This window comes from Octopus bimaculoides, chromosome 7 (assembly GCF_046866305.1).
Source record: "Octopus bimaculoides isolate indiv1 chromosome 7, ASM4686630v1, whole genome shotgun sequence".
In the NCBI taxonomy this organism is placed as follows: domain Eukaryota; kingdom Metazoa; phylum Mollusca; class Cephalopoda; order Octopoda; family Octopodidae; genus Octopus; species Octopus bimaculoides.
In genome coordinates, this window is record NC_142934.1 from 25,892,297 (window position 1) to 25,916,536 (window position 24,240).

The window sequence follows — 24,240 nt, forward strand, 5'->3', positions numbered from 1 at the left end:
CAGACGAAAAGTGTCCAGCAACAGTGGGGAAATTGCTAAATGGTGATTTCTTTGTCTTTGCACTTCTGTGTTTTGTAGCACTATTCAGCTATACGAGTAGTTCTCTCAAAGCAAACACTGCAGTTTTGTGGCTTTCTATAATGTATCCACGTTAAGTCAGATGTACAGAGTGCTATTTAATTTATTTAGTTTGAGAAAAATCATAAATTTGACAAATTTGTAAATATTCAACTTATTAAAGTTATTTTTGCTTTAACGCTTTCGAATTGCTTCAACTAGATTTCAAATGTGAACACTTAGGGAATTTTATTCGCTGCTAAGGGTCTTCCATCATTGGTTTAGAAGAGTGTTAAATATATGTGATTGAGAATGGATGATAGATGAGCTGTTATTTTATGTGTGATTGGAGTAGTTGGATATATACGTGCGCAAGCGCTCGTTCAGGCGCGCACACACACATACATCTATACGATATTTAATAGGAGCCGATATAAATCCTACAATCCTATTCCTGGGTGCATTAGCAATATCCTTTTGTAATTATGTAAGTATTGCTTTGTTGATATAAATAAGTTGTCAGATGACTGTATTCATATTCGAACATAAATTACAGAACATTATATCCCACTTCAAATAGACAGAATCATTTGCAGTTGTTATACCATCTCCTTACTTTTCAAGAACTTCATTCGATTCGCTATTCTGTTACCCAGTTCTTTTTAACTCGTCACTGAATACTGTTTAAATGCAGTTGCACATTAACGATAAAATGTAAACCGTTTTACAGTACGTATCTTCTTGATGACAAGCAGTATTCGCTTGCAATAAAATATTTATTTTCAAGATTACAAGTTGCATCACAAGTGATATATTTTGTTGAGATATTACGTGTTAAAAATTTAAAATGAAATACAAAAATATGACAAAGAAAACGAAATACAAAATATGGCTGAGTAAACGAAATACTAAAATATGACAGGGAATATGCTGTGCTATTTAGCTGTTGAAGTATGAATCATAAAGAATTGGTAGGACGGGATAAGAAAATGTGATATAATCCTTTTCAAAATCCTTTTGTTATTGACGACACTTATCTGCTGTTCTTTGGTGTTAATGGATGACAGATAACAGCTGTGAACACCTGCGTAATTCCAGTAAAAGATAGTTGAAATTCAATGTGTTCAGCACTTGATACGCGAGATAAACCTATCTTCTCACTTAAGCAGATTATTGATAATTCTTTCTACTTTAGGTAGAGAGAATTGCTCTGCGACAGATTAATTCTCTAAACGAACTGTTGTACGTTTAAGACGTATAATTAATTGCATAGAATTAAAGAGGAGGAAAAGAAAGAACTAAAACTGCTTACGTAAAGATTTAAGAACACAGCATTGTTTCAGAAATATAAAACGATAGGACAGAAGGAATAATTCTAAAATTCATCATATATTATATATGATTGTTTTCAGGTGTGACTGCGGTTTTCTCATTCAATGTTGGTATTTTACAGCAGGGCAGGTGTTAATTTAGTTTTAGGCGAAACCTTTTTCTCCCCAAAGCACTCTAATCATGACCTACTTTTTCATATGAGGTTTGGCTGTCTTTTGACTTTGTTATGTTTGTTGTTGTTGATGATTATGATGGTTAGTCTCAAATCAGCTTTGACCTAATTAGACATTCCATCCATGACCTTCCAGACTTTTCTGTCTCATACATAGATGTTGTTGTTGGCACTCCGTCGCTTACGACGTCGAGGGTTCCAGTTGATCCGATCAACGGAACAGCCTGCTCGTGAAATTAACGTGCAAGTGGCTGAGCACTCCACAGACACGTGTACCCTTAACGTAGTTCTCGGGGATATTCAGCGTGACACAGTGTAACAAGGCTGACCCTTTGAATTACAGGCACAACAGAAACAGGAAGTAAGAGTGAGAGAAAATTGTGGTGGAAGAGTACAGCATGGTTCGCCACCATCCCCTGCCAGAGCCTCGTGGAGCTTTAGGTGTTTTCGCTCAATAAACACTCACAACGCCCGGTCTGGGAATCGAAACCGCGATCCTATGACCGCGAGTCCGCTGCCCTAACCAATGGGCCATTGCGCCTCCGCCTTCATACATAGAATCACATTATTAAATGTGTTCTTTTTTAAAACGACAAAATGTGATATAAAGGAGGCATTGGCTATCATTTCTAGCCGTCCATGCAACGACTTAAAGTCTTCCTAATTAACTAAACGTCGCCTCGTTGACTTGACTAAATTTTGGTGCACTTGCTAATTTTAGCGGCCCGATAGATATATATAACTTCAATTAAAAAACTAACCTATGGTATTGTTACTTTTAATTATGGTACTGTTGGTTATATTACTGTTAATTAATTCGAAACTAACATGTGAGCTAAAAAATGTTAATTACAAATGCATCCCTAGTGAAGTTAAATGTAGACATTTAATGCGAAGTGAGTCCGATCTTTGGCAAGTCTGGGAGTAAACCGCCACATAATTCGGTCTTTGTTAGACCTCCTCTTCGAGTATTGGTCTTTTATTTTACTTAATAGGTTTTATATAACTGAGAAATATATAGTGTTTAAGTAAACAAACACTCAGCGCTATGATAGATTAAAAGACTGACTAGGAGAAATCTCGCAAAGGTACATTCTGTATAGACATGAGTTGTATAAACAACGTACGCCCCTCAGTCATAATATTATTGTGAGTTTCATTACTAACCATAAAACTAATAGATTTATAACTTAGCTTTGTTTCTGTTAGCTATGTAACTGTTGACTATATTACTATTAACTCTGTAGTTAGCTTATGTGTTTGTTATTTTTTTTATATCAGTGCTGATAGCTGTATTGCTGTTGGTTATGTAACTTCCTTTTCTTTTTAGAGAGAGCGAGAGAGAGAGAGTGAGGAGGGAAAGAGAGCTGAAACTAATAGATTTGATCGGGTGTCAGTCAATAAATCAATCAATAGTTCGTAGTCTCCGTCGATCTAGCTTCTAGCTCCAAATATGCACCTTGGATAAATACTATAGTTAAAGGAAATAACATGTAATTCATGAGTGTTTCACTTCGTAATTGAGTTCAAATACTCTTGTGGAGAGGCAATATTTCGTATAGTATGAGAACCATCAGGTTAAGATAGCACGATAAACGCCCCATGAAGACAAAATATTTGGTGGTGCCCGGGTCACATTCTAAACAACCAGATGTTCTGTTCTAGTAATTCGTAATTTGACTTAGTAGTACAAAATTGAAGTCAGTTCTCTTCCTAAAAGAACTATCACGATATTTTTTTTACCTTTTATCTTTTACTTGTTTCAGTCATTTGACTGCGGCCATGCTGGGGCACCATCTTGAAGAATTTTCAGTCGAATGCATCGACCTCAGTACATTTTTTTTAAAGTCTGGTACTTATTCTATCGGTATTTTGTCGAAGGGCTAAGTTACGGGGATTTAAACACACCAGCACCTGTTGTCAAGCGGTGGGAGGGGACAAACACACACACATGGACAGGCTACTTTCAATTTCCGTCAACCGAATCCACTTACAAGGCTTTGGTCAGCCTGAGGCTATAGTAGAAGATACTTGCCCAAGGTGTCACACAGTAGGACTGAATCCGGAACCATGCGGTTGAGGAGCAAGCTTCTTACCACACAGCCACATTTATTCTATTTGATGGTTGTGTGGTTAAGAAGTTCGCTTTACAACTACATAGTTCTGAGTTCTGTCCCACTGCGTGGCACTACTATAACCGCGAGCTGACCAAACCCTTGTTTGTGAATTTTGTTGGCGGAAACTGTGTGGAAGCTTGTGCAATATATGTGTTTGCGTGTGTATGTATGTGTGTTTGTTCCCCTTCCACTGCTTGACAACCATTGTTGGTTTGTTTACGCCCTCCATAATTGAATACTTCGGGTGGGGAAAAAAACCCCCAACAGAATGAGTACCAGACTTTTAAAAAAAAGAAGAAAAAAAATACGAAAAATGAGTACTGAGATCAATTTATTCAACTAAAAGCCCTTAAAGGTGGTGCCCCATTTGGCTGCAATCCTATAATTGATAAAAGAATAAAAAATAAAAGAATAAGAAATAAAAGAATAAACACGGCATGTGATTTGGACTCGGGGGCGGGCAATTATTTCTTTGTTTAGTGGCATACTCAAAAGAGGAAGGGCACCACTTATGACCCTTTTCGGGGTTTCTGATACTGGTGGGAAGAAAGAAAGAAACAAACAAAGACAGACAGAAGTTCTGTTCGGACCAGAGACCAAAGCACCAAGTGGTAGTATTAAAATGGGGGATAGGCTGAGTTGTAATAAGAAGGGAGGAGAAACACAAAGGGTGATAAATCGACAATCCATTACTGGAATGTCAGTGTGACCTAAAGAAAATGTTGTACTTCAATGGCGGCCAGAGAATTTATTAATTTACTGATTGATCTTAAGATTGATCTCTTAAGATCTCAACATATCGAACTATTAATTAATCGCCTCTCACATGTTTTGCGCATGAAGTAAAACTACCATAATATGTGTGTGTGTGTGTGTGTGTGTGTTTGTGTATGTGGCTGTTAACGAGCGTGTACGTATGTGTTTATATATATGTGTGCGTATATACACGTGTGTTATGGGATGTCTGAGTAGAAAAGGCGAGAGAAAACGCACTCAATACATGTAATAGAGTATATCTTTTCGAAATTGTTGTACCACTCTGTCATTACACTGCAGAAATTCTTAATGTATAGTGAGACTAACGTTGGCATCTCTCTCTGTTACACACATACACACACACATAGAGTTCACATCGAAGTCAATTGTGTGAGGATTCTGGTCTGAGATTAAAGATTTCTAGCCCGTAGTAATGTAGAAAATATTAAGTGTTTGGCCCAGAATCATGAAGAAACATTATCAGATGATTTGAACTAATGGCTCATTAGCATTTCGAGAACTTTTCCATCTTTCCCAGCATCTCTTTCTCCCCCTCCCCCTCTCTCTGCATATTTGTGTGTGTGTGTGTGTGTGTGTGTGTGTGTATGTGTGTATGTGTGTGTGTATTTGTGGGTAACTAACTGTCTTCCTCACCTGTCATCATGCTTTTCGCCAGATTAACTAAGGAAGTTAGCGTCAGCGGTTTGATGTCCTATTCTGTGAAACCTGTTTTCTCTCTTTCGTGTAATGCCAAGTAACCAGGTGTCCAAGCGCCAACAAATGATTCTCTACGTGAACAAGCAAGCGAATTTCTATGTAGCCAGTCAGCATGCGAGAAACAGCAACCAAATTACATATTACCTTCTTTAAAAAAAACATTATCTCATTGCATAATGTTGTCCTAGAATGCGCTGTATTTATGTCCTTGTTTGAATGCATATTATTATAGATCAATCAGAGCCAATCTAGAATCAAACAATAATAACTGCAACAATTTTCAGACTTACTGACCAACGGGGAAGCCTCTAGGTAGTCGCTCGACCTGGTAGAAGTAGCAACTAAATTTACTTCAAATCACATCCTACAATTTTAGATTAAGAAAAGACACATTAGACTTCGTGAAGGTGCGGGGCTTAATGGTTAGTCTGTTAGACGCATGTTCGTAAGATTGAGGATTTGATTCCTGGACCGAGCGTTGCGATGAGTTCTTGAGCAAAACACTTCATTTCATGTTGCTCCAGTCCACTCAACTGGCAAAAATTGGTAATCTTGCGATGGACCGACGTCCAGTCCGGGTGGGGGTGGGGGAAATATATACGCCTCTGAAGACGAGAAACAGGCCTTACGAATTTATATGACTTGGTCAGAAGCTTTATGCGTGTGTGTGTGTGTGTGTTTCTGTCTGTGTTTGCCTCCCCCCACGACCACGACCACTACCATCGCTTCACACCCGACATTGACGGTTCGGTAAAGAGACCGATAGAATAAGTACAGGGTTTTAAAAAACGTACTGGGGATAGATTCGCAGGGCTAAATTTCTTCAAGGGTGTTCCAGCATGGACGCAGTTTAATGCTTCAAACAATTAAAAGATGATACTACATTTTACATCGTTTTCCTTTCAATTTATAATAGTAATAATAATCCTTTCTACTATAGGCAAAAGGCCTGAAATACGGAGGGTGGGGGGGGGGGGGAATAGTCGATTACATCAACCCCAGTACACAACTGGTACTTATTTTATCGACCCCGAAAGGTTGCAAGATAAAGTCTACCCCGGCGGAATTTGAACTCAGAACATAAAGACGGACGAAATACCGCTAAGCATTTCGCCCGGCGTCCTAACGATTCTGCCAGCTTGCCACCCTAATAATAATAATAATAATAATAATTATTATTATTATTATTGTTATTATTGTTATTATTATTATTATTAAGGCAGCAAGCTGGCAGAATCGTTAGCACGCCGGGCGAAATGCTTAGCGGTATTTCGTCTGCCACTGCGTTCTGAGTTCAAATTCCGCCGAGGTCGACATTGCCTTTCATCCTTTCGGGGTCGATAAATTAAGTACCAGTTACGCACTGGGGTCGATATAATCGACTTAATCCGTTTGTCTATCCTTGTTTGTCCCCTCTGTGTGTAGCCCCTTGTGGGCAGTAAAGAAATAGGTATTTCGTCTGCCTCTACGTTCAAATTCCACCGTGGTCGACTTTGTTTTTCATCCTTTCGGGGTTGATTGAATAAGTACCAGTTACGCACTGGGGTCGACGTAATCGACGTAATTCCCACACCCCTCAAGGTATCCTTGTGGCAAAAACTTGGAATCATTATTATCATTATTATTATTGAAGAAGAAGCAGAAGAAGAAAAACTAACCGCTAAAATCGATGCAGCAGTAATCTTTATTGTTTGAAATCGTTGTGCCAGCCTTTCCCATCCCTTCGACCGCAAGACTGCCGTTGCTGCTGTTGTTGATGTTGTTGTTGTTGTTGTTGCTCTTTATTTGACGTTGTTTAATAAAATACAGAAAGGAACCATTGAATACTGACTGAGTCAATAGCGAACACATTCCTCCGCTACCGGTATTAGGATTATTTAAGTTCAACCGATTACATACTACGGAACGATCAAGTACAACGTGCTGCTTTATTCGATATTTTGTCGTTCTTTTATTTTTATTTGTAGATTAAAGGTTGGATGTTACCGTGAAGGTGGCGAAGGAAGGAAGGAAGGCATAAAGGGAGGAAGGTTAGGGTAGGAAGAATACGGTAGAAAATAGCGAAGTAAATGGGTTGTGGGGATATGCAAAAGGTTGGAGAGAAGGGAAGACGAAAGCCTGACCTTTTTGCAGAAATCATCACCACCGCCACTATCACCACCATTATTATTATTATCATCATCATCATCATCATCATTATTATTATTATTATTTCTTGCATTTGATTTTTAATTTTCTTTAATTTTTTGTATTTGAATCTTTTTCTATCATAGATTTTTTTTTTCTGTTTACCTCCATCATACCCGTCTCTCTTTACTCTCCGCTTTCTCAACTATCACCACACACACACACACACACACACACACACACACGCGCGCGCGCACGCGCATCATATATCTATTACCGATATTAACACCTACACTGAAAAAAAAGATCCCATCTCAGCCACCATTAACATCAACGCTACTTCTACAACCACGAGCGCAACTATCACCACCACCACCACCACCACCACTTCTACCATAACTGCAACCTTAAAGAGCCACAATGTAATCACCATCAATACCATTTGTCTTAGGTTTATTTACCCCACTGCTTCTTCGTTTGGCCAAATATTCCAACCAATCCCGAGGGAGCTTACACACACACACACACACACACACACACACACACACACACACACATATATATAGACTCTTTTACTCTTTTACTTGTTTCAGTCATTTGACTGCGGCCATGCTGGAGTACCGCCTTTAGTCGAGCAAATCGACCCCAGGACTTATTCTTTGTAAGCCTAGTACTTATTCTATCAGTCTCTTTTGCCGGACCGCTAAATTACGGGGACGTAAACACACCACCATCGGTTGTCAAGCGATGTTGGAGGCGGGGACAAACACAGACACACAAACACATACACACATATACATATACATATATACGACAGGCTTCTTTCGGTTTCCGTCTACCAAATCCACTCACAAGGCTTTGGTAGGCCCGAGGCTATAGTAGAAGACACTTGCCCAGAGTGCCACGCAGTGGGACTGAACCCGGAACCATGTGGTTGCTAAGCAAGCTACTTACCACACAGCCATAACGTCCCTTACTCGCCTTAAATATTCATTTAAAATCACTTAAAAACGTAATTGATTTGATGGCGGTGAGTAAAAAAGAAAGAATGATTTTTATATAAATTTTATGGAGATTTATGCTGTTATTGTTTAGTCCCAGGTTCAGCCTAATCCAGAAGGCCTGAGTTCAAAGATATCTTATCCATTACTAACCATCCCACCCCCTCTATTTGCAATGATCCCAATACTACGTTGTCTAATTTATCATTTTGTGTCATTTTCTGAGAGGCTAAGGTGTAATTTGAGAAGTCTTGGCTGCTAATCCTAGCAGCTGTAGCATCCACCTAGAGGGTTAATCGTTTGTTATAGAAGTAGTTTTGGTGGTGGTTGTTGTGGTTGTGGGGTCTATGTCGCAAATCGTACCAGTAGTGATGGTGAAGGACGAGTAATAGGCGGTTGTTGGTAGAAGAGTGTTCGCCATGTTTATTTGGTTGTATAAATACACATTACAATTTGTATGAAGAATGGCGGCGTTACATGACAGTGCAATAATGTTTGAGTTATCCTGAATACCTTTGTTGTTGTTGTTGATGTATAAAGCAGTTCTGATCAAGTAGGCTCTTCATGAAAAGTGCTCCAAACATGACCACCTCTTTTGTAATAGATATTTTTTTTAGACAATGTATCTAAGGGTATATAAAACTAAGCGTCGTTCATATATTTTAAAGGCATTAGCGTGTGAGTTGAGGGATATTTTGCTGCTATTTCTTGTTGCTGCATCAGTTTTAGTAGTGCGTTCTTTCTTTCTTTCTTTCTTTCTTTCATCTTATAGTAATAATCCTTTTTACTATAGGCGCAAGGCCTGAAATTTTGGGGGAAGGGGCCAGTCTTTTAGATCGACTCCAGTACGCACTTGGTACTTAATTTATCGCCCTCAAAGGATGAAAGGCAAAGTCGACCTCGGCGGAATTTGAACTCAGAACGTAAAGACGGACGAAATGTCGCTAAGCATTTCGCCCGTCGTGCTAACGATTCTGCCAGCTTAATAATAATTATTGTAGATCTAGTAACCAACTAAAGGATCTACCAGTCATTGGCTTGCTATTATTATTCTTTTCTACTCTAGACACAATGCCCGAAATTTTTGGGGAAGGGGGCCAGTCGATTAGATTGAACCCAGTACGCAACTGGTGCTTAATTTATAGACCCCGAAATGATGGAAGGCGAAGTCGACCTCGGCCCAATTGGAACTCAGAACGTAAAGACAGACGAAATACCGCTAAACATTTCGCCCGGCGTGCTAACATTTCTTATTTCTTTATTGCCCACAAGGGGCTAAACACAGAGGGGACAAACAAGGACAGACAAACAAGGACAGACAAACAGATTAAGTCGATTATATCGATCCCAGTGCGTAACTGGTACTTATTTAATCGACCTCGAAAGGATGGAAGGCAAAGTCGACCTCGGCGGAATTGGAACTCAAAACGTAACATTTCGCCCGGCGTGCTAACATTTCTTATTTCTTTATTGCCCACAAGGGGCTAAACACAGAGGGGACAAACAAGGACAGACAAACAGATTAAGTCGATTATATCGATCCCAGTGCGTAACTGGTACTTATTTAATCGACCTCGAAAGGATGAATGGCAAAGTCGACCTCGGCGGAATTGGAACTCAAAACGTAACATTTCGCCCGGCGTGCTAACATTTCTTATTTCTTTATTGCCCACAAGGGGCTAAACACAGAGGGGACAAACAAGGACAGACAAACAGATTAAGTCGATTATATCGATCCCAGTGCGTAACTGGTACTTATTTAATCGACCTCGAAAGGATGAAAGCAAAGTCGACCTCGGCGGAATTGGAACTCAAAACGTAAAGACAGACGAAATACCGCTAAGCATTTCGCCCGGCGTGCTAGCGTTTCTGCCAGCTCACCGCTTTGGCTCGCTATTTTTATCGTCGCTGTTGTGTTAGTGCTGTTGCTCTTTGTTATTGTTCTTTTTATTGGTTCGGTATTTGTTATAATTTCTGTGTTTGTTATTATATACTGAGTTAATCTTTGTTCATGTTCATAGGACAAATTGTTTCGTTAGGATCAATGGCGTGGGCCAGAGTCTCTCTTCATTGATCTTATGTAGTCTCAAGTTCATGGATAACTTCCTCGTTTCCTCCCTCCCTCCTTCCCTCTCTTCCTTCGTCCCGTCCTTCCTTCGTCCCGTCCTTCCTTCCTTTCTTCCTTTCTTTCTTTCCCCGCTTTCTCCCTTTAGTCATTCAAGAACTGGAAAAAGGGTCAAAGATGCTGCTCTTCTCACTAAAATTTCCCCTTCCTGCACTTTTTATCATACTCTGCATTCTTACTCTTTCGCTCTTTTTCTCCCTTCCACCTTTCTCTCACTTTCTCTCTCTCACTCTCTCGCTCGCTCTTTCTCTCTCTTTATGTCTCTCTTTGTCTTTCTCTTTTTCTCCTTTCTCTGTGCATTTTCTCTCTACCTGCTTTCTATCTCTCATTTTCTTCTCGCCATTTTTCTCTCTACGCCATTAATACCTTTTCTCTCTCCTTTATTTTCTAACTTCTCTCTCTTTCTCACTATCTATCTATCTATCTATCTATCTATCTATCTATCTATCTATCTATCTATCTATCTATCTATCTATCTGTGTCTGACACACTCAAATTCCTTTTTTGCGTGTATTTGTATTCGTGTGTGTGTGTGTGTATTTTTCTTGTGAATCGGGGAAAATTCTGAGCAACATCGAGAAAACCGATAAAATAGTGTTTTTCCGAGTTACATAGACATTCCTTTATTATTCTGACCATCGTAAATGAAATAAAACAATAATTGGTCCATTAGAAACCTATAACTAACGACGTAATTGTTCGCAAAATGCAATGTAAAATAAAATATCATAAAACAGAAATATAGACAATTTACAGACAAGCAACTGAACAAAGAGACAGACTGGTAAATAGACAGAAGAAGAAATAGACACATAGACAGCGAAAGACAGACAGGCAGGCAGACAGACAGATAGACAGACAGACAGACAGACTGACTGACAAACATACAATGTGCATAGCAAAGAATCAAAAAAACATATCTAGATCGATTCTTATTCAAGCAAAACAAAGCCAGTCATGTGTGGATTGATGTAGAGACAGACTGTTGTGACAATGTTGCTCAATGATCAATTATTCAAACTATGTGCGTTGCCTAGAAAAATATCTTATCCTTATCCCTCTCTCCCACTATAAAATGCTAAACCCAGGACAAATGAATGCATTATAAACAATGCTGATACGTATTTTCCGGTGTGTATATTGTTAATTCATGTAATACATTTAACATCATTGTTAATTCTGAATTTTAAGTCTTTTTGGTGTATGGATTTCTATGAAGTATTATTTTTTGCAATGGCCGACATAACAGCATTTAGAAATGCTTCACATCCCACCAGCATTACATATCTTCGTGTTGATGTGATATTATTAATAGCTGTACTGGTGGCAGTCTTCTTATTTCTTTCTGTTGGTGATTGTGATAGTGGTGGTAGTTTGTATTGGTGAGGATAATCGTATGCGTGGTCATAGCAGTAGTAGTAATTGTGGTGGTAGTTGTATTATCTGGTTATAGTAGAGGCAGTAGTGGTTCTGGTAACTGTATATATAGTAGGATTTGCATTGTTGTAGTTTCACTTTTTGTCAGCTGTAGTGTATCCAAGACTCCACTATCCATATATATATATATACACACACACACACACACAAATCTATTTAGTAAAATGAAATAAAAGCTTGGCTAATCATTTCATATAATGAGGATGAAGATGATGGTGTTAGCAACAAGAGAAACAACAGCAACAACAACAACAGCAACAACAACAACAATAATAATAATTCTCCAATAGTTAAATTGGTTTCGGAAATAGTTTAATCTCCGCCCAATTTCATCAGATTTCCTCTAATATAACTGTTAGTTACATTCCTTCACACCTCAACGTTTTGATAATTGTTACGTTCTAACATCTTGCTGTATAAGCGTTTGAATTATGCAAATTGGAAAAATGGCAGTATTTTAACAAGCTACTGAATTATACCCCCACCGTCACGTGTAACAACAACAACAACAACAACAATAATAATAATACATACGAAAATGAAGGCTAAAGAATATTCGAAACAACTGTAGAAAATATTACATACTTCAATATGCTAAATTTCTCGACAGCATAGATAATACCTGCTCACATTTATACGCATGCTCACATATCTCTCGTCACGCACCAACACCTGTCTATACACCTAATGCTTGAATTTAAAAATTGTTGAAAAAGTACTCCATATATACGACTAGACACTGATTCACTAGCCACTGATTCTAGCCACTGATTCACTCCGTCGTTACTCAAAATTTCTCGCTGCTTGTTTCAGTCATTTGACTGCGGCCATGCTGTAACACCGCCTTTAGTCGAGAGCAAATCGACCCCAGGACTTATTCTTTGTAAGCCTACTACTTATTCTATCGTTCTCTTTTGCCGAACCACTAAGTTACGGGGACGTAAACACACCAGCATCGGTTGTCAAGCGATGTTGAGGAGACAAACACAGACACACACAAACACACACACATATACGACGGGCTTCTTTCAGCTTTGGTCAGCCCGAAGCCATAGTAGAAGACACTTGCCCAAGGTGTCATACAGAGGAACTGAACCCGGAACCATGTGGTTGGTAAGCAACCTATTTACTACACAGTCACTCCTACGCCTATAAAAGTCTGCCACGCTTAAAGCACCTAGGTTTCCCAAGCGGTCACCCATCTAAGTACTCATTAGGCTCGACGTTGCTTAACTTCGGTAATCGGACGAGAACCGGTGCTTTCAATGTGATATATTATCTAGGGTTGAATTACGTGTAAGTTATCCCTGGAATTTCACGTTTTCGATCTTGAGGCTTTTTAGTATTGGATACGTATAACTTCTAACAGCAATTCACAAAATTCAGCCTCAAATAAGAACTGCTACACGGTTCGAAACCATTGAGCATTCTTTCGTATGAACGTTTTCTTTTACGAGTTTTACTCCAATTAGGAAAACTGGCAGAATATGTATGTATGTACGTATGTATGTGTGTGTGTGTGTGTGTATATGTGTGTGTGTGTGTGTGTGTGTGTGTGTGTGTGTGTGTGTGTGTGCGCGCATGTATCAAAACAAGGTAGATGTAAAAAATAGTATTCGAATACCAAAGGCAGAGAAAAAAATATTTCATTGAAGTTAAAAAGGTTCACAGACTGTCACTCAGATATACATGCAACCAATCATCTGAGGGTCGTGAGCATTTAGCTAAATTTCTCATAACTTTGATGATTGGATGTGTAATATGAATGTCTAAGAAACAGTTTGTGAAGCTTTTCAGCTTCATTAAAACCACTCTCTTTCTCTCACACACACGCACACACAATCAATTCAAATAAACGAACAATAAAATTAACAATAATAGACAAGAGAACGAGTGCAAGGAATGTATTATTTTGACGCTCAGTAAAACGAAAGTGATTTTGACGTTTCGAGCATAGCTCTTCGTCGTAAAAAAAGAAAGGAAAAGAAATTGCCAACTGCACGTAGCATTTTGGTTTGGTCCTCGTATCTGAAGCAGTTGTATGAGCAAGTTGTGAATCGGAGGACTGATATGGAATCGGATTTATTAACAAGTAAATTATAAAAGAATATAACATATTCTTCTCTTTGAACATTGAAGAATTGAGAACTTCTCTTTGCATTTGCAAACCTTGGTCACATATTCAAAATGCAGAAATGTGTGTATGTATCTGTAAGTGTGTATATATGTGTCTGTTGTATATAAATATATATATATGTATGTATATCTATCTATCTATCTATCTATCTATCTATCTATCTATCTATCTATCTATCTATCTATCTCTATCTCTCTCTATATATATATCCATCCATATACATGCGTGCATGCATACATATTTTATGCCCGCTCTACATTCAATTCATTATTTTGCTGACTGCATTTGACAATGCTATGTTTTCGATATAGTTGTTGCTATCAGCAAATATAAATCAATTAGTTGATTAGTAGTTGTATCAGCAATATGTATTGTATGCAAAGCTTTCGCTGTTCAATATGATCATGAAAGAGTCTTGAGAAAAACAAAAGCAACAGAAAAAGCGCCGAAACTGAGATATAAACAGAATCGAGCATGTTTTTGGCAGAGTATACAGCATTGTTTATTTGCTTGCCCTTGAGAAATATATTTCCTGTTTCTCAGTCATAATCAATATCATTGAGAAGTTAATTGGCCAGGGAAGTTTATGAAACAACTTGATTAATCTATTGTCAAATCTATAGAAAAAAAGAATTAAACAAAATTCGAAAATGTATCTCACAAACAATTTCTCACTGCAATCGAAGAAAATGACGTCCATTTTGCTTATTTAACTAACAATTACGTTCGTAAAATTCTAGTTTACCGTATCTTTGCGAGCTTTTGTTTTAGAAATTAGAACAATTAATTTTATATATATTGCTTTTATTTTCTTCACACTGGATCTGATCTAACTTCGAGTATAATTTTTTACTTTTCTTTACCGTCCACACATATAACGTAGATACATGTGTTTTACTAGGTTTTCGACCCAAAATATTTGTATCTAAAATGTTAGGTAGTTTGTAAATTAATGAAGCGGCAGTTTTTCTCATGAATATTGAGACGTAATAATCTTAGAAGAAGGTTTAGTCAATTGCTAAGAAGTTCGCTTCACAATTGTAAGTTATAGTGGTGGGTTCGACCTCTGGGTCTCTTATCTTTGGCAAATGTATTTTACCATAGCCTCGGATCGATTTATGCACTATGAGTGAAAATGGTGACGCTTCAGGTCAATAGAACCTGTCAAGTGGATTGTAACTGCTATTCGAAGCGCCGTCCATGTTACATATTGGCTTGGAAATTAGGTCAAGAATGCACGTATCACATATTATTTCAACGAGTAATTCAGCTGATGTAATAAATAAATGCTCATCATCGAAACCCAAGGAACGCCAATATATCTAATCTCTTCGATTTCCTCTTGTTCCAGGACAAGATCTTTATTTCTATTTAATATTGATTTAAAATTTTGGCACTAGGCCAGCAAGTTCGGGGGAGGGCCTAATCGATTACATCGACTCCAGTTTTCAAATGGTACTTATTTTATCGACCCCTAAAAGATAGCAGTGTCAACCTCGGCGGAATTTGAACTCAGAACGTAAAAACGGACGAAATGCCGCTAAGCATTTTACCCGGCGTGCTAAGGATTCTGCCAGCTCACTTTCTTTTTTCTTTTATTTAATGTTAAGCTTTATAATATTTAGTCTTGTCTCGAGTTCGATATTTCAGTTTGTGTTGTTCGGGCTCCATAAAATATCAAATAAAATATTGGAGACCTACAAAATTAGGTGACGTTTGTTTGTGTCGGCAAAACTGCTTCGTGTGTTGGTTCTGATTGTTAGAAATGAGACTCAAAATTTGCTCTCGTAAATACATTTGGCATTCTTATAAATAAAGGCAACATTGTACAATGCAGTCTGGGTGCATTATGTCTAAAAATAACAACAAACAAACGAGCGCTATGATTACAGTTAGAATATCTGTGATTAGGGCAAAACACGGTCAAAATAACAACTTCATTAACGACAGCAACCATTAAAATAAAATTTTCTTGTACAATAAGAAGAGATGAGTCCTGAAATTTCAAACAATTTTTTCTAATCTTCCAAATGAACACAAACATCATCTCCCAACCTCGCTCCCACCATTCCATCTCGTTAGAAAATTACTCGTGTTTTCTTTGAAAGAATTTCGTATTGTTTCTTAAAGAAATTAATTTCAATTCTCATACAAGCAATTATTATTTTCGAAAGTATATTTTATTTCATGCATTATTTTGTTGCTATTGTTGTTAATATTCTTGCCATGACAATCATTTTCAAATATATATGTATGTATATATATATGTACATGTATATATATATGTACATGTATATATATATGTACATGTATATATATATGTACATGTATATATATGTACATGTATATATATATGTACATGTATGTATATATATATATATATATATATATATATATATATATATATATATATATATATATATATATATATATATATATATATATGTACATGTATGTATATATATATATATATATATATATATATATATATATATGTATATGTGTGTGTGTGTGTGTGTATGTATATAGATATATGAATTAATGTTTTAATGCATTTCTTTATTTATTTGGCTAACAAGAGAAATAAAGTAAAATAAATGTTGATATTTAACTACACAAATGCTGAACTACACATTTTAAACAAGCTCCTTTTATTTAATTAGCTTAGGAATGAAGCATATGTATGTGAGTTATGTGTGTCTGCGTGCACGCCTATATGCATATATATATATATATATATATATATATATATATATATATATATATATATATATATATATATATATATATATATATATATATATATATATATATATAGTTGATTGAGAGAATTAAGAATAATGCAATTTCCGGTCGGTGACATACTTAATTTGATTTTCGCAATCAGCCAGAGTATGTATGCATTTCTGCCGTTCGTACTGTTTTTGTTGTTGTTGTTGTTTATTTTTTTAAAAATGTGTTTGTTTGTTTTTTTAATATTTGTTGTTAGTCCATTTCGCGCTTGCTTAATTAATCAACAGCAACAACAAATCTCCGCCACCATCACCTTTTCAATACTATAAGCACTACCAGCACCGGCACCAGCACACTTCACCAACACTATCGCTAAGACCGCTTCTGTAAACAGCAACGACTAACTTGTCTCCAGTGTAGCACCACCACTATCGTTCTCATTATTTCTATAATAGCAAGCATAACATCAACAGCTTGCTGTATTTCATTTAGTTCATCTGATAATGCACTGCTTAAGTAATAGTGGGACACATTTTAGTGACTTTGTAGTCTTGCACCCGGTGCAACCTTACAACGTTAATGGAACATTCCTAAACCAACACCACTGCTCCCCCTCCACTACAATTGCAACCGTCACTACTGCTACTACTACTGCTGCTGCTGCTGCTATTACCATCATTATCACCATTATCAGCGGCACCACTACCACCTCCTTGATTACCATAACAACCGCTAAGATTGGAGGCACTTTATTTCATGAAGTCACATGAAAGTAGATATATACATACGTATATATATATATATATATATATATATATATATATATATATATATATATATATAATTATTATTATTACCTCCGCCTTAGCGAAGGCGGAGGTATTGTTTTTCAGTTGTGTTTGTTTGTTTGTTTGTTTGTTTGTTTATTTATAGACATGATATCTCAAGAACCGCTGGATGGATTCAGATGAAACTTTCAGGGATGTTTGGCCTCGTGACTGGCACGAACTGAGTACATTTGGAGATCGATCCGGTACCGGACAAGAATTCTGGATTATTTTTCCAGTATTTTGCTTAATTTTTGAGAGCGGTCGGGTTCATTTTTAGTATTCTCATTTATGAGAGCAGTTGTATTTATTTCAGATATTCTCATTTTAAAAATCATCTCCGGCTAATCATTCAGAGGACGTTGGGGTTGCCTTGGTGGAGGTGTGTGTTCTCTGAGTGCTCTTATTATTATTATTATTATTATTATTATTATTATTATTACTTAAAACAGTTTTATTCGGTCCCATGTGACTTTAAGTTTCACGGTCCTCTAACACACTCATCTCTTTCAGGCTTACACATACACACTCATATGTAAGCATGCACGCGTGCACAGAAGCTTATACATAAGAATATTCTAAAGAATCTCATAATGTTTAAATATAAGTTAGTTTATTCAATTCCACTTTCTCCCTCCTCCTTTCTCTGTCTCTCTCTATCTTATCTCACTCTCTCTCTCTCTCTCTCTCTCTCTCTCTCTCGACATATACATAAATGAATATATATATATATATATATATTTTGATACAAACATGCGTGCGTGTGTGTGCGTGTACACACACACAGGATCAAGTTATAAATCGATATATAAATATACGTACCAATAGTGATGGTGATGAATGAATTTGTTGTTACTGCTGATGGGGTTGACGGTAACGACTGCTGCTGCTGCTGCCGTCGCCGCCGCTGCTGCTGCTGCTAATGATACTTCTGCTGGTGATGATTGGTTGTAGTGATACTTTTGAGGATGGTGATGGCCTTGATAATGGTAAACTCGGCTCTGGTCGTATTGATTATGAATATAAATTGATGGTACACAGCATGGCATCGTAGTCAGAGTAAGGATGATTCCAAGTAGTAGTAGTAGTAGTAGTAGTAGTAGTAGTAGTAGTAGTAGTAGTAGTAGTAGTAGTTGTTGTTGTTGTTCTCGCTTTGTGGTTTAGCTCTTGGTTAGATTTTGCTCAGTTCAGACCTACAATCAAAATGTCTCCAAGCCATGAACGTCACGTCCGCAGAAAAGCATATGTAAGATAAGGTGTACATATTCTTTTATTAATTTATTTTTTTGATGCGTTTCAGCCCCCAAAGCTGTGGCCATGCTGGGACACAGCTATATTACATTATATATTTTTTTTAAATATTGGTAGGGTGTCATTTAGGACGATACATTTGACTACTATTTCTAACATCTCTAACGACCACATAGAAGCTACCTCGTTATTGACATCGATGGTGGTGGTGGTGGTGGTGATAGTGGTGGTGGTAATGGTTGGGTTGATGATAGGTTAATTGGCGATAATGGTAAAAGTGGTTCTTTCTGTGTTGATAAGCGATGGTCGTTATGGTAACTGTTTTATTAATATCACCATCATTATCATCATTATCATCATTATGTAGTAGTAGTAGTAGTAGTAGTAGTAGTAATAGATAGTGCTCATAAGGATCCTATAACGCGCACATGCGCATATTTATGCATATACACACAAGCATACACATATGGGTATGTATGTATGTATGTATGTACGTACGTACGTATGTATATCTGTGTGTATGCATATATCTATATGTACATGTATGAATATATATATGTATGTACATATACATATGTATATGTATGCCTATATTTATTTTTATACACATGCATATATATATATATATATATATATATATATATATATATATATATATAATACAAAAATAAATGAGTATATCGATATATACGTACATGTATGTACATACCTACATCTACATGTATATATATATATATATATTCACTATAATCATACGTACATTTAGCGTGCATTTTAATTCCATTCCGCATCTACTCTCAGACTTGACTCCATGTTTTTTTCTCAGAAACTGAGTGGGGGATTTCAACTTTAGCAGTTAAAAGGTAATCGAATACAGAAGGAGGACCTTGTAATCTTATTAACTAAACCTCCTCCTACCCCATCCCACCACCACTTTCGATAAAGGGGAAATCAATCATACTTTAGCCAATAATTCATCATTTAGATAATATATTGATCAACGTCCTTCAATTGATTTTCATGTGTCGTTTCGTATCGTTTGTGTGAAAGTGTATGTATACGTGTGTGTGTGTGTGTTTCCCGCTTTTTCTGTTTTTGATACTTTTGCATTTGCTCTCCTAAAATCTAGCTCATGAATCGATCAATGTTTTCAAAATGCTGAACGGAAAAAAAATGCTACGTATATTTCATATTGATTTTGTGTTAGCTTATACATACATATATATACGCATACACACATATGTATATACATATATGTATATACATATACATACATAAAAATACATATATCTACATATATATATATGTGTGTGTGTATGTGTGTGCGTGTATCTTATTGTATACTTGTTCTATAACGGTTCCATTAAGTCTGGTGACGAATTACTAGCACAAACATATATACATGCATGTTGTATATGTAAATAAATAGATATACATACATACGCATATATATATATATATATATATATATATATATATATATAAACCCACAACTTTCACATATAGCTTTTTTACTCATACCCATGCAAGTTAGCATACATAAGCAAGCACTAACACACATTTACACACACACACACACACACACACACAAAACACACACACACACACACACACAAACAAACAAACCTACGTATTAGCTACTTTCATATCTCAAATCTTATCCTATTAAAATCACTATAGCTCTTAAGGTTTAAATCATGGCTCAACTAGACCAGTTTTATAGCTTTCGTCTCCCAATACTGCAGATATATATATCCGTGTGTATGTGTGCAAATTAAAGATAACGCAGAATTTGAATTCAAGAATGCTTTTAAATTCTAGTTTCGTTTTGCGGATATTTTGAATTTCCGGAAATATTAAAATCCTTGAATGTATTGAATTCTTTCAACGTATTTTTTTTTTCAATTACTGAGATACCACTTTACCAACTGGGCTGAGTTCCTTTTTAACTATTGTTCGTTTGTACATTGTACTGTTATTTATGCATATGTACATGTGCTTGTATACATGTATGTGTGTGTATATATGTGCGTGTGTGTGTGTGTGTGAGAGAGAGAGAGCGTGTTAATATATGTGTGTGTGTGTGTTTCAGAGTGGTGTCTGTATACTTATGATGAAGTAAATAATTGACTAATGATATAAATTCTAAACCAGTTTAGATCAAAGGATACGGTGGTTTATTTTTTAAGCGTGGATATAACAAGGATACAACGAACAAGACTTGAATGTGGGCGTTTTACACACACACACACACACACACACACACACACACACACACACATTCACTACGTATATGCACGTATGTTCTTTGAGATTTATCTAAGTTTTTCGCTCTACACAAGCCGGTCGCTAACAAGCTAACAAAGTAACAAGGGATCTTTGTTTGAATTAAGACTGTTCCAGTGATTTGTGAATACGTGAATGCATGTATTGATATTCTTGCATTCATCTAATGGGTGTGTATGGTTCTTCGGTAAGCCAGTGTTATGCCTTGTTTTTAAGTATGTACGTGTGACTGGATCACTGGACTAACATATGTCTTTCAAAAATACGAATAACAATCCAGCAAGTTTTTTGTGTCAAGGTTACCATTACTGAATAACAACCAAGACCATACAAACATTTCGGTCCTTCTGCCTAGAGTAGAAAAGAATATTTTGTTGTTGCTGTTGTTTCTGTTGTTACATTACTTGCCGATGCTCAGCATTTGATGATATTGGAAAAGGATCCAGTCAAGGAAATCATGAAACTGTTTTAAGCAGTGCCTTTCTGGTTTAGACTAGACTTAAATTCCTTCCAATTAGGGTAATAAGGCCTACAATTTGGGGGAAGAGAAGGAGCTGGTCGATTACATCGATCCCCAGTGCTCAATTGGTACTTATTATATCGACGCTGTAAGGATTGAAGGCAAAGTCGATGTCGGCGGCATTTGAAATCAGAATGTAAAGCCGGATGAAATGCCACTGAGCCTTTCCTCTGGCACGGAGATTAACAACAATAAATGAATTTATATTTCGCTTAACTTTCTCTCTCTCTCTCTCTCTCTCTCTCTCTCTCTCCCTCTCTCACACACACTCTCTCTCTCTCTCTCTCTCTCTCTCTCTCTCTCTCTCTCTCTCTCTCTCTCTCTCTTCTCTCGTTCGTGCGCGTGCAAGTAACCTAGTGCAGTTTCCTTCGTTTGACTCCAACTAGATATCATTTCTGCCACGGATATATCGGTATTTTGGTTAAACATTTGCTCAGCCTAATTTCTGTTGAATTGTTCATACATCATAGAAGTGATCGATATACATTCTTATTAGTTGCTGAACGATTGATTCATCTTAGAAAAAGCAAGATTGTTTTTGTTGTGTTTTTTATCGAGCGTATTCCTTCCTCTCCTCTCCCAAAAAAGTCTTTACCACATAAAGTAAGATGAGAATTAGATGCAGGTTTTCCAATCCTGGTTAGAAGCTACTTCATTTAATTTTAGGTGTTCTTATACTATTGTTATTAGAAAACTTAATAAGCTGTCCGTTTATGCCCACCACTTGAACTCCAGGGAAATATGTATTGTGTATCACATGTAATAATGGAGGCGCATTGGGTCAGTGGTTAGAGCGTCGGGTTCACAATCATGACGTAGTGATTCCGATTCCCAGACCGACTTGCGTGTTGTGTTCTTGAGCAAGACACTTTATTTCACGTTGCTCCAGTTCACTCAGACGCAGAAATGAGTTGCGATGCCACTGGTGCCAAGCTGTATTGGTCTTTGCCTTTCCTTTGGATAACATCGATGGCGTGGTCTATCACATATAATACGCATGACAGATAAAGGGTGAAATTTAGAAGCTTTCTTTGTGAAGCGTGAAATCATTATTGGTGACCTGAATCCTTAACGTGCTAAAAGTACGTTTAACTTGTACTGTTAATGTTACGAGAAATGCATGAATGTCACAACTGATCACTGATCCTAAAATATTGGATTAACATGTTTAATCCAAGATGTTATTCGTTTCACCTACTTCGCAAATGTTTTTTGGATAGACATGGATTTTACACCATCCAATTTGTCTTATAAGTCTAAAAGGTGATTCTCTTACTGATTTAAGTCATTAGACTGCGGTCATGCTGGAGCACCGCCTTCAGGAGTTTAATCGATCAAATCGCCCCTGTACTTCTTCTTTCGACGTATTTGCTGAACCGGTTGTCATGCTGGAGCACCGCTTTCAAGAGTGTAATCAAACGAATCGCCCTCTGTACTTATTTTTTCGACCCTATTTGCCGAAACGGCTGGTTTCTCGCAAGTTTCCTTTTATCAAATTCCACTCCCAGGATAATGGTCAACCTGAGGCCACATTAGAAAACATTTGCTCAAGACGTCAGACAGTGAGATCGAAACAGCAATCACATAGTTGCATTCGAACTTCTTAACCACCACCTAATTGCAAGCAAGCCTTGTTGCAATTCAGACTTTCAGAAGGATCAGTACTGGGCAGATCAATGGTCAGTGGAAAAAGTTTGGGTATACACTGTATCGCAAGCCAATGAAAAGGTAGAATGTCGTTGTTTTATTCTCATTTAATTTTATTTTTAATTATGTATTTATGTATTGTTTTCCTTTGTTTTAATGGGTTTTAATTTATGTCGTTAACCAAATATTATCACCTCGCAAATGATACTTTGTTCATGGCAACTAAAGATCGTAAAAGATTGCTAAATGTAACTGAACAATCCCTCTGATTATTTTTCATTCTTTAATTTCTTTCTTTTCTCCACCACCCCTCCCCCCGCCACCTTTATTAATCCACCAAAACCTAACAACCGACTTCAATCGGTCCATTTCGCTCGCTTCCGATCTTTCTCGACTTTGATCGGTCTTCATCGGCGTCGATCGGTCGGCTCTCATTTCAACGAAACTATAGCTAGATTTAATTATACCCTATCCAAATCGATAGACTGGCTACTGAAGACAGTCCACTAACGTTCAGTAATCGATTTACGTTGAAGAGTAACGAAAGTGAGAGGGAGAGAGAGGTTGTAAGGGTAGAAGTAATCAATATTCTTCCTACAAACCCTTTCACCCCAACCAGTTATGCCTTTTCTAGTTCGTATGATCGTTTCCTACACCCCACTCAATAACCACCCAATCACGAACTGTTTTGGGGTGTTATTTTTTTTTTTCATTTTCTGTTATGGTACTCTTGTGGAACTGTCTAGTTGCAGTAAAACTTCAGGAATGTTCTCATCAGTTCTTCCTCCAATTCCAACTCGTTCGTCACCTCATTCTTCTAGTTGTACCCTCCATTCACATAATCCTCTTCCTCTTTTTATCTTTCTCTCATACTTTTTCATCTGCTTATTATTCCTTTTTTCATCTTTCTTCAATCCCATCTGCCCCCAACTCACACCTTGTTACACACTCTCACAAACCTAGATCAACTTCGTTCTTTGTTTACTTTATTAAAGCTA

General features: G+C 37.0%; 1 protein-coding gene and 1 pseudogene across 7 annotated transcripts in view; one reads left to right on the plus strand and one right to left on the minus strand.

Annotated features, from left to right (window-relative positions):
• Nucleotides 1-24,240, plus strand: part of LOC106874846 (neuronal membrane glycoprotein M6-a) — a 664,201-nt gene that overhangs the window by 368,484 nt on the left and 271,477 nt on the right. The gene's annotated exons all lie outside the window — the stretch shown is intronic.
• On the minus strand, nucleotides 13,008-13,125 carry LOC128248437 (5S ribosomal RNA; annotated as a pseudogene).